Source organism: Phascolarctos cinereus, unplaced genomic scaffold (genome assembly GCF_003287225.1).
Source record: "Phascolarctos cinereus isolate Bilbo 61053 unplaced genomic scaffold, phaCin_HiC Scaffold_2;HRSCAF=192, whole genome shotgun sequence".
NCBI lineage: Eukaryota > Metazoa > Chordata > Mammalia > Diprotodontia > Phascolarctidae > Phascolarctos > Phascolarctos cinereus.
Window position 1 is genome coordinate 47,363,175 of NW_027555625.1, and position 12,785 is coordinate 47,375,959.

The following is a 12,785-nucleotide window of genomic DNA, read 5'->3' on the forward strand; positions in this document are numbered from 1 at the left end:
ATTCAAGAAGCCCACACAAGAGCCTAGGTGGGGAAAGAGGAATGTTCAGATCAGTGTGGTTTTCTTGGTGGAACTGAATCCTATCTTTCATTTCTACCCAAAAAAACAGCAAGTCATGAATTTGACATTAAAAAAAAATTTCTATATATCACTCCACTTCCAAGATGTTTGGGAGTTTCCTTTTTAGTTGTATAGGCTTTTAGTAGGGGAAAGAAATATTTGCTCTAAGGAAGGTTTGGCTTTCTCTGTCACTGCTACTGTAGCCTTTAAAAATCTATATTGGTCCTGACAAAATGATGGATTTTGGACTTGGGATAAGGGGAAAGAGGTCATTTAAAGAGTTCCTGGCAATTGTGGAGTGAAAAAGGAAGAGTCCAAGAATCAGTCTTTGTTTAAAAAATATACAACACCACACCACAAAAGCTAAGGATGAACCCCTGAAACTGTCAAGGTTTGGAAATTGGATAAAGGGCTATTTGATTGAGCTAGGAATAAATGGACATTATGATATAGCAGGCTGTAGCCACCAAAAGATCAAACTTATTGGGGCAGGGGGGCTTAGTGATCATCGGTCTTAAGACTTAGAACTGCAAAGGATTTTAGAGATCCCATAGTCTCCCCTCATTTTATAGACAATAATGAGTTCTGAAGATGTTAGTGGTCGGGGGTAGGTCACAAGAAAGAAGTCTCAAAGTCGGATTGAAACTCAGATCCTCTGACCCCAACCCAATGTTGTTGTTGGGGTTTTTTTTGTTTGTTTGTTTGGGGTTTTTTTTGGGGGGGGTTGCTAGATCATGCTAAAACCTTTTATAGATGTCACAGAATCTCAGAGCTGGATCTTCTGGTTCAGTATTTCTTCACTCATGTCATATACAACCCTCTTATCACACAACATAGGAGCAGGAGTGCCCAAGGAAACTTGTTCAGCACATTTTCCCTGCATAGCTATAGGCATGCCGTGGAAACAATCCCAGATGCAGCCTGAACCAGAAAAATGTAATTGGGAAATATTTAGTAAAATAAATAAAAGTATAATAGAATGTTGGGCAGCTAGGTAGTACAGTAGGTAGAGTATTCTGAGCCTGGAATCAGGAAGACTTATCTTCCCGAGGTCAAATATGGCCTCCAACACAGCTGTATAACCCTGAGCAAGTCACTTAATACTATTTGCCTCAGTTTCCTCACCTGTAAAATGAACTGAAGAAGAATGTGGCAAACCACTCCAAATGCCAAGAAAACCCCACATAGGGTCCATGAAGAGGCTGAGATGAATGAAACTATTGAACAACAGCAAAAATGTTGATCATGGTTTTCTAAGTCAATATGTGGCCTGCAGGAATCTTATGAATGGTTTAGTGTCAATGCCCCTCCCCTTTTAATGCTTTACATTATTAAATATGAAATAATATAATTCTGCAATACTTCATAAGACCCATAATTTCATCAGTGTGTGTTCTTCCTTCACCAACCCCACCATATCTTCACAGATTTGTTGTTGTCCAGTCTTTTCACTTGTGTCTGACTCTTTGTGACCCCATTTGGGGTGTTCTTGACAAAGATACTGGAGTGGTTTGTCATTTCCTTCTCCAGCTTGTTTTACAGATGAGGAAACTAAAACAAGCAGGGCTAAGTGACTTGTCCAGGGTCACATAGTTAGTAAGTGTCTGAGGCCAGATTTGAACTCAGGAAGATGAGTCTTCCTGACTCCATGCCTGGCACAGTACACACTGCACCATCTAGCTGCCTCACTGCCATGGAGAGCTGTGGTCAAAAATAATATCATCTGGTGATCTACCTTTGGTAATAAGGGGGGGGGGTCAGCATGGAAAGAAGTATTTATTAACTACAATTCTGTGGCAGGCCCTGTGCTAAGGGCTTTGCAAATATTATCTCATTTGATCCTTACAACAGCACTGTGGTACTATTATGATTCCCACTGTATAGCAACAGAAACTGAGGCTGGTCCTTTTTACACCTGGCCCAAAATCTACTCCTATTCCACATGCAAAACCTTCTCAAACAGCTGGCACTCTACCAGCACTGCTTAGAGAATATAGGGTCATCACCTTCATGCCATGATGAGGCATCGAAGAAGAATTTTAATAGAGGATGAAATTCTGTATGTATCAGTATATTAATTACACATGACAGTTCTTTTGTTTCCAAGATATTATACTATTACCATACTAGACTAGACTAGACTAGACCAGACTAGTACTATTATTATACCATACCATACCATACCATACCTTACTATACTATACTATACTATACTATACTATACTATACTATACTACAATATAGTATGGTATAATAGAATAGAATATAGTATAGTATAATATAGTAGAATAGAATATAGTATAACATAGAACAATATAGTATAGAATATAATGTGTAGTATAACATAACAATATTATATAGTATAATGTAGTATACTTTATAGACACACACACACACACATACACCAGTCTTATGTTCGTGGTAGGGGGAAGTTTTCTATTACCAAATTAATTTAGAAAATGATCACATTGTCATCTCCTGCACCCTTTTTTATAGATGAGAGAATTAAGGCCTGTGGAAGAGATATAACTTCCCTAAGATCACAAATTGGTAGCAGCATTAAAACTAAAATTTCAATCTCCTCTCTCTTAGCCTAAGGTGGATTTTACTATCCCACACTGGCCCTCTGCTTTAGCCATACCTCATTGCCCTGGGGACCTATGAAGGAAGAGGCCAGGTGCTGAGGATATATACTAGAGAGAAGCCCTTCTTGTGAACCTTCCCTAGAGGTAATGAGGAGGACAAAGACCCAAATCAAAGCAAGGAGAAGGGGGCAGTGTGACCCTGAGATTCCTATCAGCCACATTCCCCATTTAGACTATAACCATCTTAAGACAAAGGTCATTCCTTATACTTCTTGCCCTTTCCTAAAATGGGCAAAGTGCTTCCTGTGGAATTAGGAGTCTCAGGCCTTCTACTTTCTAGTTGCATGACTGGGGCCAACAGTCCTCTTAGCCTCAGTTTTCTTCATTCTCCAACAGGAATGTTGGAGCTATACAATGGGGAACATATGATTACCAATTATCATTATACTTTGAAGTAAAAATTTTTATCTTATTATCTCCATTATATGCAAATTCATTGTGTCAAATGATGCATTCTTAAATTTTGATCCTTCTATTAATAAACGTTTCCTGACCATCAGACAGTACCCTAATGTTGTTTTTATTCTGTTGTGTGTAGAGGTCTCTCCAAGGCCCTTCCATGCAGCAGATTTTGACTAAAGACTCATCAACTTTTAACCATCTGTGTTAAGATTATTCATGGAAGATTACAGCCCCTTCACTACCTACCCAACAGGTTATGAAACAAGTGACTGAAAAGTTATAAAGAATTACCTAATATTAGTTATTATGAAGTTTAAAATAATTTTTATAATTTTATTATAATTTACTATGATAATTTAATATACTGTTCAATAATGATATTGTTATTACTTCTGGAAGGAGCTAGAACGGGCCAGGCCCCCGGTGTATGCTGGAGTTAGCACATACCTCAAAATTGTTAGATTTTTGTTGGGAATGGGCAAATGCCACAACTCAAGGCTTTGATTAATTGTTTCATTGATTGACTAGACTTAAGAAAGTGAAAATGTGTCCCACATAAGCTTCCCCCACCCCCACCCCAAGAGCCGGGTATTACGCATTTATCATCATACCTGTGGCTCTGCCTGAGGTAGGCCTTGGTAAATCATTATTGATTGAACAATGGCCTGAAAAGGGTATTTTGCAAGATGAGGCTTCTCCGGTAGCAGAATGCCACCCTAATAGTAGGCACACGCTTTATGTTCTAATCCTGGGAACAGTCTGCTGAGCATTTCCACAACCAGAATTAGAATTATACATACCATACACATATAGAGTTAGAATCATAGGTATCACAACCATAGAATTATTGAGTTGGAAAAGAAATGAGGACATGAAGGTTAGAGGGGGCGTCTAATGTCCTTTCCAATTTGAAGATTCCAGACACTAGATGAGTCCCCTCATTTTAGAGATGAGGAAGCTAAAAGTCCTGAGAGAGGTGACTTCCATGTGACAAAGGGGAACAGCTGAAACCAGAACCAGGTTTTCTGACTGTGAAGCCAACACTCTTTCTGTTATAGCAATGGCCCGATTTAATCTAGAGGGCAGAATTAGGATTAGTGACTGAACTTCTTAACAATTTTTTATTCAGTTGTTTTCAGTCATGTCTCCATTTGGGGTTTCCTTGGCAGAGATACTGGAGTGGTTTGCCATTTCCTTCTCTAGATCATTTGACAAATGAGAAAACTGAGGCAAATAGGGTTAAGTGACTTGCCCAGAGTCACACAAGAAGTATCTGAAGTTGGATTTGAACTCAGGTCTTCCTGACTCCAGGTTCTACAATCTATCTGCTGTGCCACCTAGCTTCCCCTGGAGTCAGGAAGACCTGGCTTCAAATTCAGCTTCAGACACTTACCAACTTTGAGTCACTCACCCTCAGATAATAGTAGCAATCATCGCCCAAGATTGTTAGATGGATAAAATTATCTCATATTTGTAATAAAACTCTATATAAAAGCTAGTGGTGATGGTGGTGGTGGTTGTTATTTGACTCAGGAGATGGCCTCTGGATCCCCTTTTCACTCTAGAGCTAGGGTTCTATAACAATAAATGAGAAAGTAAAAAATTATACAGTATGTCCTCAAGGAGTTTCCATTCTAATAAATGTATTGTTTGCATTAAATTAAACATTGCTTTGAATTGTAAATGTTACTGCTCCTCTCCATTAATATGGTAAAAAAAATCTATATTTCACTAAAAATTATATTCATGTAGTTTACACAATGATTGTAAGCTCAAGAGTAAAATGTTAGTATTTTGCTGATTTAAAAAAAAAATATCTTCAATAGGCTCTGGTAAAGAAACTTCTTTCTTTGTAAATGTGGCTTGTGTGTCAGGGTCGAGGATGGTGGATTCCCTCTTCGGGACCCAGAGTTTTTGGATTACAGGGCTGTAGCGTTATAGCCATCAAGAATTCTCTCTGCCTAGTGGGGACAAATCCTGACTTTTGTCAACTAATGCCTGAATTCTTGACAGCTTTAACACCTGGGTTTTGCTTCCAAAGCTAAGCTAACAACAAATCTTTCATAGTGATCCCTACCTAATTTGGGGGAAGCTTTGTGCAAAACTACTTACTTAAGAGAATGGAAAAGGCTGCTCCCTTCAGAGGGGCTTTCATAAAACCATTATTATCATAATGAGAGTGAGATAATTTTCAACAGAGAAAACTGGAATCTCCATGAAGAATTTTAAAAATTAATTTCAGCATCAATAAAATAGCTTTTAAGAAGCTGGGTCAAGCAGTGGATGGAACTCTGGATCTAGAATGAGGAAGACCTGAATTCAAATTTAGCCTCACACACTTACTGGCTGGGTGACCATGAACAAGTCATTCAATTTCTGCCTGCCTCAGTTTCCTCATTTATAAAATGAGGATAATAATAGCATCTACTTCCCAGGGTATTTAAGAAGAGCAAATGAGATAATACTTTTAAAGAGCTATATAAATGCTAACTTTATTATTAAAATATTTTGAAGGCTGATTCCCACTAGCTACTATGCCCTTCCCCATCCCAAATTACTTTGAATTTACTTTTCATACATTTCATATATTTCACTCTGTGTGTGTGTGTGTGTGTGTGTGTGTGTATGTGTGTGTGTACTTATATGAGAGGAGCACAGCAGTTTTGTAAGGTCCTTGAAGACAGGGTTTGTCTTTGTATCTTCTGAGCCTTGCCCATCACTGAACATATAGCTGGTGATTGATAAATGCTTATAGATTGATACATAGATAGATTGAGGGCATACATATATGTGTGTACCATAGGTGCGTGCTGCAAACATATTTTGTTCCAGAGCTATGATTTATTACTGTGAGAAACTCCTGGTGTGAACACTCCCTCCACCACACTGACTATGGAACTGCAATCTGTAGTTTTAGAGATGTGCTTTGGACCCAATTAAGTGCTACATGTATCAGAGGTTGGGACTGAAGCCAGGTCTTTGTGGATTCAAGGCCAGCCCTCTATTATGCTATGTTGCCTCTTCTACCTAATAGATGGAGTCAGATTTGATGGATAGATAGATAGATAGACAGACAGACAGATACATAAATAGACAGGCAGACAGATAGACAGACAGACAGATAAATAGATAGATAGATAGATAGATAGATAGATAGATAGATAGATAGATAGATAGATAGATAGGTAGATAGGTAGATAGATAGATAGGTAGATAGATAGATAGATAGATAGATAGATAGATAGATAGATAGATAGATAGACAGACGGATAGATAGATAAAATCATAGTCAAGTAAGCATTCCAGAGGCTGAGAGAAAGGTTGCTCATTGGAAAATCTGACCATATTCTTCTAAGTATTCTTTCCAAGCTATTTAAATGTAAGAAAAGAATGATGAGTCTCTTGCTACTGAAATGTAGTTGTTGTCTGGTCATTTCAGTCATGTCCAACTCTTCATTAACCCCATTCAGGGTTTTCTTTGCAAAGAAACTGGAGTGGTCTGCCATTTCCTTCTTTAGCTCATTTTACAAATGAGGAAACTGAGGCAAACAGGGTTAAGTAACTATCCCAGGGTCACACAGCTAGTAAGTGTCTGAGGCTGGATTTGAACTCAGGTCTTCTTGACTGCAGGTCTGGCACTCTATCCACTGCATGACCTAGCTTCCTGAACCATAGTTACAAGCAAATCCTCTTCCAATCACAATTCACTGGTTTTCTTTTGAGGGACAGGAATAGGTGCCCCCTCTTTCTTACTGAGGATGCTTCTTGGTATGGCTTATTTTCCAAGAGATGGTGACTTATTTCTCATTCTCCAGTTCCTTCCTCATTTCTCACCCTGTGAGTGCCTGTCTCCAATTTCTCTATGTATTCCATTTGACCATCATGCCTCACATTTTTGCTCAGCCCGTGTCTGCACACACGGTGGTTTTTCTTCTGCCAACAAAGAAGATCTCTTTAAAAAAATGTCATTAGCTTATTTGTCACTACCATGAAAGCATTCCATTCCTTAGGGCTTGGCAACTCTGTCTTGTCATTCATTTTCATATACTTAATTCATTCACTCTTCCCAGGATTTTTGGAAGGCATGTGTTTATTATAATCTCCTCATTTCACAAATAAGGAAAGCCAGCATTTATTAAAAATAAATAAACATTTATTAAATACCTACTATGTGCCAGTACTATGCAAAGCACTGGGGATAGAAAAAGAGGCAAAAGACAGTCCCTGCCCTCAAAGAGCTCACAATCTAATAGAGGAGACAGTACACAAACAAATAGGTAGAAACAAACCATACAGAATAAACAGGAAATAATTAAAAGAGAGAAAGTGCTAGAAAAGAGGTCGAGAAAGGCTTCTTGTAGTAGAAGGGCTTTTAGCTGGGAAGCCAGGGAGGTCAGTAGTCACAGCAGAGGAGGTAGAGCATTCCAGGCATTGGGGGGAGTCAGAGAAAATTCCCAGGGACAAGAGATGGAGCTTCTTGCAGGTGGAACAGCAGGGAGACTAGCGTCCTATGGTCTGAGCTGAATTTTAGGAAATGGAGGATGGACTAGAGTGGGGAGAGGCTGGAAGCTATGGCAATAATCCATGCATGAGGTGACGAGGGCTCACCTCAGGGTAATGGCAGTATTAGAAGAGAAGAGAAGGTGTATTTGAGAGATACTGCAAAGGTAAAATCAACAGGCGTTGGCAACAGATTGGATGGAGGGGTTGGGAAGACAGAAGAGTCAATGATGACTCCTAAGTTGTGAACTTGGGGGATTGGGAGGATGGTGATGCCCTCAACAGTAATAGGGAAGTTAGGGATGAGGGAAGGGTTTAGGGGAAATGATAATTAGCTCAGTTTTTAAATGTCTACTGGACATCCAGTTCAAGATGTTTGAAGAGCAATTGGAGGTACAAGACTAGAGGTCAGCAGAAAGGTTAGGGCAGGAAAGGTAGATCTGGGAATCATTAGCATAGAGATAGTAATTAAATCCATGGTAGCTGACAAGATCACCAAGTGATGTAATACAGAGGGAGAAGAGAGGAGGGCCCAGAATAGAACCCTACGGGACAACTACGGATAGAGGGTGTGGCTCAGTCATATTGGCAGGAGGAAAACCAGGAATCGGTGCTGTTCTAAATACTCACAGTGAGAAGAGTGTCAAAGACAAGAGGGTCATGAATAGTGTCAAAGGCTACAGAAAGGCCAACGGAAAGATTAAGAAAAAACCATTAGATGTGGTAATTGAGAGATCACGGATAACTTTGGAAAGTTTGGTTCATTGGGATGATGAGGTCAGAGGCAGGATCATAAAGGATTTAAAAAAGAATAAGGGAACAAGTGAGGACAGATTTTAAGTAATTTGCCCAAGATAATACAGGTCATAAGTAGTCAAACTGAGACTTGAATCCTGTTCTTCAGACTTCAAATTTCATGACATCACAGATCTCTAGGGAATATGTGTGCATGCGTGTGTACATGTATACACACGTATATACACATACACCATATATGTGTATATAAGTATATGCATGTATGCACATATACATACATGCACACACACACACATCTATATCTCCAAAGGAAACCAGCTTCTTCAAAGAATCAAGGCTTCCTTGGTGGTCATCTATCACCAAAATGGGGAAGATATCCTGGTCTGGATAGGAGGATCTTACATTTATCTGGCTGGATGGCTCTTGACAGAAATACAGGTCCCCAAAGTCCTAAGTTCTTTGACGTGTTTTTGCCACCAGCTAAATGAAGAACTACATTCAAGAAACAGTATAATAATAATAATAATAATAATAATAATAATAATAATAATAATAATAATAAAATAACAACACTAAAACAACAATAAGCATTTATATAATGCTTTAAGGTAGCGATATCAAACTGAAATAGAAATGGATTCCTGTGCATATTGACTCAGAAAAATACAAATTACCATTATCTATGTTGTATAAAATAGCTAGGTGGTGCAGTGGATAGAGTGCCGGCCTGGAGTCAGGAAGACTCATCTTCCTGAGTTCAAATCTGGCCTCAGATACTTACTTAGCTGTGTGACCCTGGGCAAGCCATTTTACCATGTTTGCCTCAGTTTCCTCATCTGTAAAATGAGGCAGAGAAGAAAACGGCAAGCCAGTAGAGTGTCTTTGCTAAGAAAATCCCAAATGGGGTCATGAAGAGTCCAACAGGAATGAAAAACAACTGAAATGTTGTATTATATTTTTATTTATTTTGTTGATTTCTTGTCACATTTTAATCTTGTTCACGCCAACAGAGATTTACAGGCTGAGAGTTTGATACCTCTGCTTTAAGGTCTGCAAAGTGTTATAATGTATATATTAGCTCATTTGATCTTCACAACCACCCTGTGAAATAAGTACTATTGTCAGTCCCATTTTATAGATGCTCAGGATCACATAACTAGTAATAGTAATATCTGAGACAAGTTTTGAACTCAGGTCTTCCAGAATCCAAGTCCTATGATCTATCCATTGCACCACCTAGCTGCCCCCATGCCATGTTGCAACAACTGGCTAGTTTTCTTCCCATCCATGGAATGAGAACTCACATTTACATAGTACTCTATAGTTTCCAAATTAGTCTATGTGTATTATCTTATTTGAGGTTCCCAACAATCCTGAGAGGAAGTGGGTGTTCATAAACTAACTCTTCATTATTCATGGGGCTGAGATCAAGGTCTGTGTATACCTGACCCAGGTGCCTGGCTTCCCCTCCCACTAATACCATATGCTTCTTCATCATTTGCCTGCCTCTTTGTATTGCTACCACAGACAAGGCATGCACACAGAGAGAAGGCTGAATTCTAATCAGTTCATTTGGCAAATTTGTGAGCAGCTCTGGTAAAAGTTTGGTAGAGAAAGTGGCTGAAATGAGGTTTGATCATAATTCATGGATTTTGATTATCGACCTTACCCTTTTCCCTTAATTATCACATATCTTTATAAATTGAAAGTAGAGGTAGGGAGGGTACCTCATCCTTTTAAGACAGGGAAGAAACCTATGATTTTGAAAGGGTGATGAAGGAAAAGTTAGAATCACAGAATTTTTAATTGGGAAGGAGGCTTCTGTCTTTCAAATTTGCCTCATTTTACCAAAAAAGAGAAGCAAGGCTTAGAGAGGGGAGGTGCCTCATTAAAAGTCCTAATAACTTGGGGTCACAAAACCTGAACTGGAAACCAGGTTTCCTGATTCTCTTTCACTATATTATAATGTCTCTCAATATTAAAAAAAAAAAACAACATAGTTGTGGGGTACATCACTCAGGAATGTTACAAAATGTTCCAGACCCCAAAGAAATACTGAAGATGTCTAATAAAATGTACAGTGCCTTGCAAATACCAAACACTCAAATATTTGATGAATAAAAACAATTGTTAGATGAATCAACAAGTTCATGAAAGACATTCAAACCTCATTTCCATTCTTGATGGCTTTATGGGAGTATCCACATTACTCAGTCTTTAGCAGTCAGTCAGTACTTGATCCTAGACCACATGTTAGGCTGTTTCATATGGTTAATGACTGCTTTCCATTCCTCCACCTCATGCCCCACCCCAACTGAATTAGAGGCTTCCTGAGGGGAACAATCATGCCTCAGATTTCACTGCTCCCCGTGTCTTGCACAGAGTCAAACATCAACTCACTTTGGGAGTTCTGACAAACTCTGGATGTTGTTCAATGGCACCATTTGCCCTCTCCTCTTTTCTCATGGGAAGTAAAGTGTATTTTAAGAGGACTGGATTACAAGTCAAGAGACCTGGGTTCAAACCACAGCTCTGTCATGACTTGGGACCTTGGGCAAATCATTTAGCCTCTGTCAGCCTCAGTTTCTTTATCTGTAAAATGAAGCATTCAGTCGAATGAGCTCTAGGGTCTCTACTAGCTAGAAGTCAATGATACTAAAGCCATTTAGTTTCTTTAAGTCTGTTTCCTTTTCTGCCAAATGGAAATAACCATACTTGTCAGACCTATCTTGAGGAATTGCCATAATCTATAAAGTACAACATTAATAGGAGGCCATCATTATTTATCATGTGGTAAAAACCAAGTCGAATTTTAAATTAACCATTTAAGGTGTCACAAAACTAGGATTGGTTTAGGCACAAAGCAAAATATCTCAATTGGATCTGTTCTGCTGTACATAGCAACACGAGGAGCACTAACCCACTCCCACAGGATTGTTGTAATCTGATGCTTTCATGGCATTCTAAGTGTAATAAAGATACATGTGTGTATACGTACATGTGCATGCATGCATATATGAATGTTATATATACATATATGCCTATCTACTTTACCATATATGTCTATATAAGCACATGTTTATATACATGCAGTTTATATAAAGGTATCTTACATGTGTACATATACATGTGTACATGTGTATACAAATCATGTATATATACTTCTATATAAATATATCTTTTATGTAAATAGAGTATGCATATACATAAGTGTGTTTGTGTGCTATGCACACATGTGTAGATGATGTATTGGTCTGTGTACATGCCTTATACATGTGCGTCATAGACACGTATACATATGTATGTGTGCCATGTATGCACATACATTCTTATACATGTGTCTATATTTGTGTTTATACATGCATATATGTAACTATATCTATATAATCTCTCTCTATATATGCAGATATATATACATATATATACACACATATATATGTATATATATATGTATATATATATATATACAGATACTTTGATTTGTCCTCAAATTGATTCTATAGAGTAGGTGCTACAGATCTCATTCTACCCATTTCATAGATGAAGAAACAGAGTCCCAAAGAGGTTAAATGGCTTGGTGACTTGTCCAGGATAACATAACTAGTCAGAGGCATGACTTGAACACAGTTTTCTTCTGTCTAATGTCCTTTTGTTTTCTACACCACAATATATTTATTAACTATAAAGTACTATATGAAAGTGAATTATTAACAGCAACAACACTAAAAACAAATGAATGGAATAATAATATTAACACATGAAAACCAGCCATTTTAGTCTGGCCTGGCCTGATGACAGGGGCTGCAGTGAGGCTTTCCTCCCATGGGCCATTTCCACTCAGTAAGGAGAGAACAACATTATGCCCCTCCAACTTGGATCCACATTATGAGTTAAAGGAACTTTTTAAAAGCTGAAATCATTTACACTTAATTAGATATTCACCTGAGCAGCACTATGAGTCTGACGGAGTTCCTAATTCTGGTGGGTTCCAGTGGGTTTCATTTACTTTGCCTGGGAAGACATAGATAGATAGATAGATAGATAGATAGATAGATAGATAGATAGATAGATAGATAGATAGATAGATAGATAGATAGATGGATGGATGGATGGATGGATGGATGGATGGATGGATGGATGGATGGATGGATGGATGGATGGATGGATGGATGGATGGATGGATAGATAGATAGATAGATAGATAGATAGATAGATAGATAGATAGATAGATAGATAGATAGCAGTTAGGTAAATACCTTGGTACGATAGACAGATAGACAGACAGCTAGATCTCTATATATGTATTTTTAAAACCACAACAGAAAAAAAACACAAACCAAACAAACCCCCCCTCCAAAAAAAAATCTACCCACAAAATAATCCTAACTCCTATTCAATACAAATTCTGCTCAGCTGGCAAGA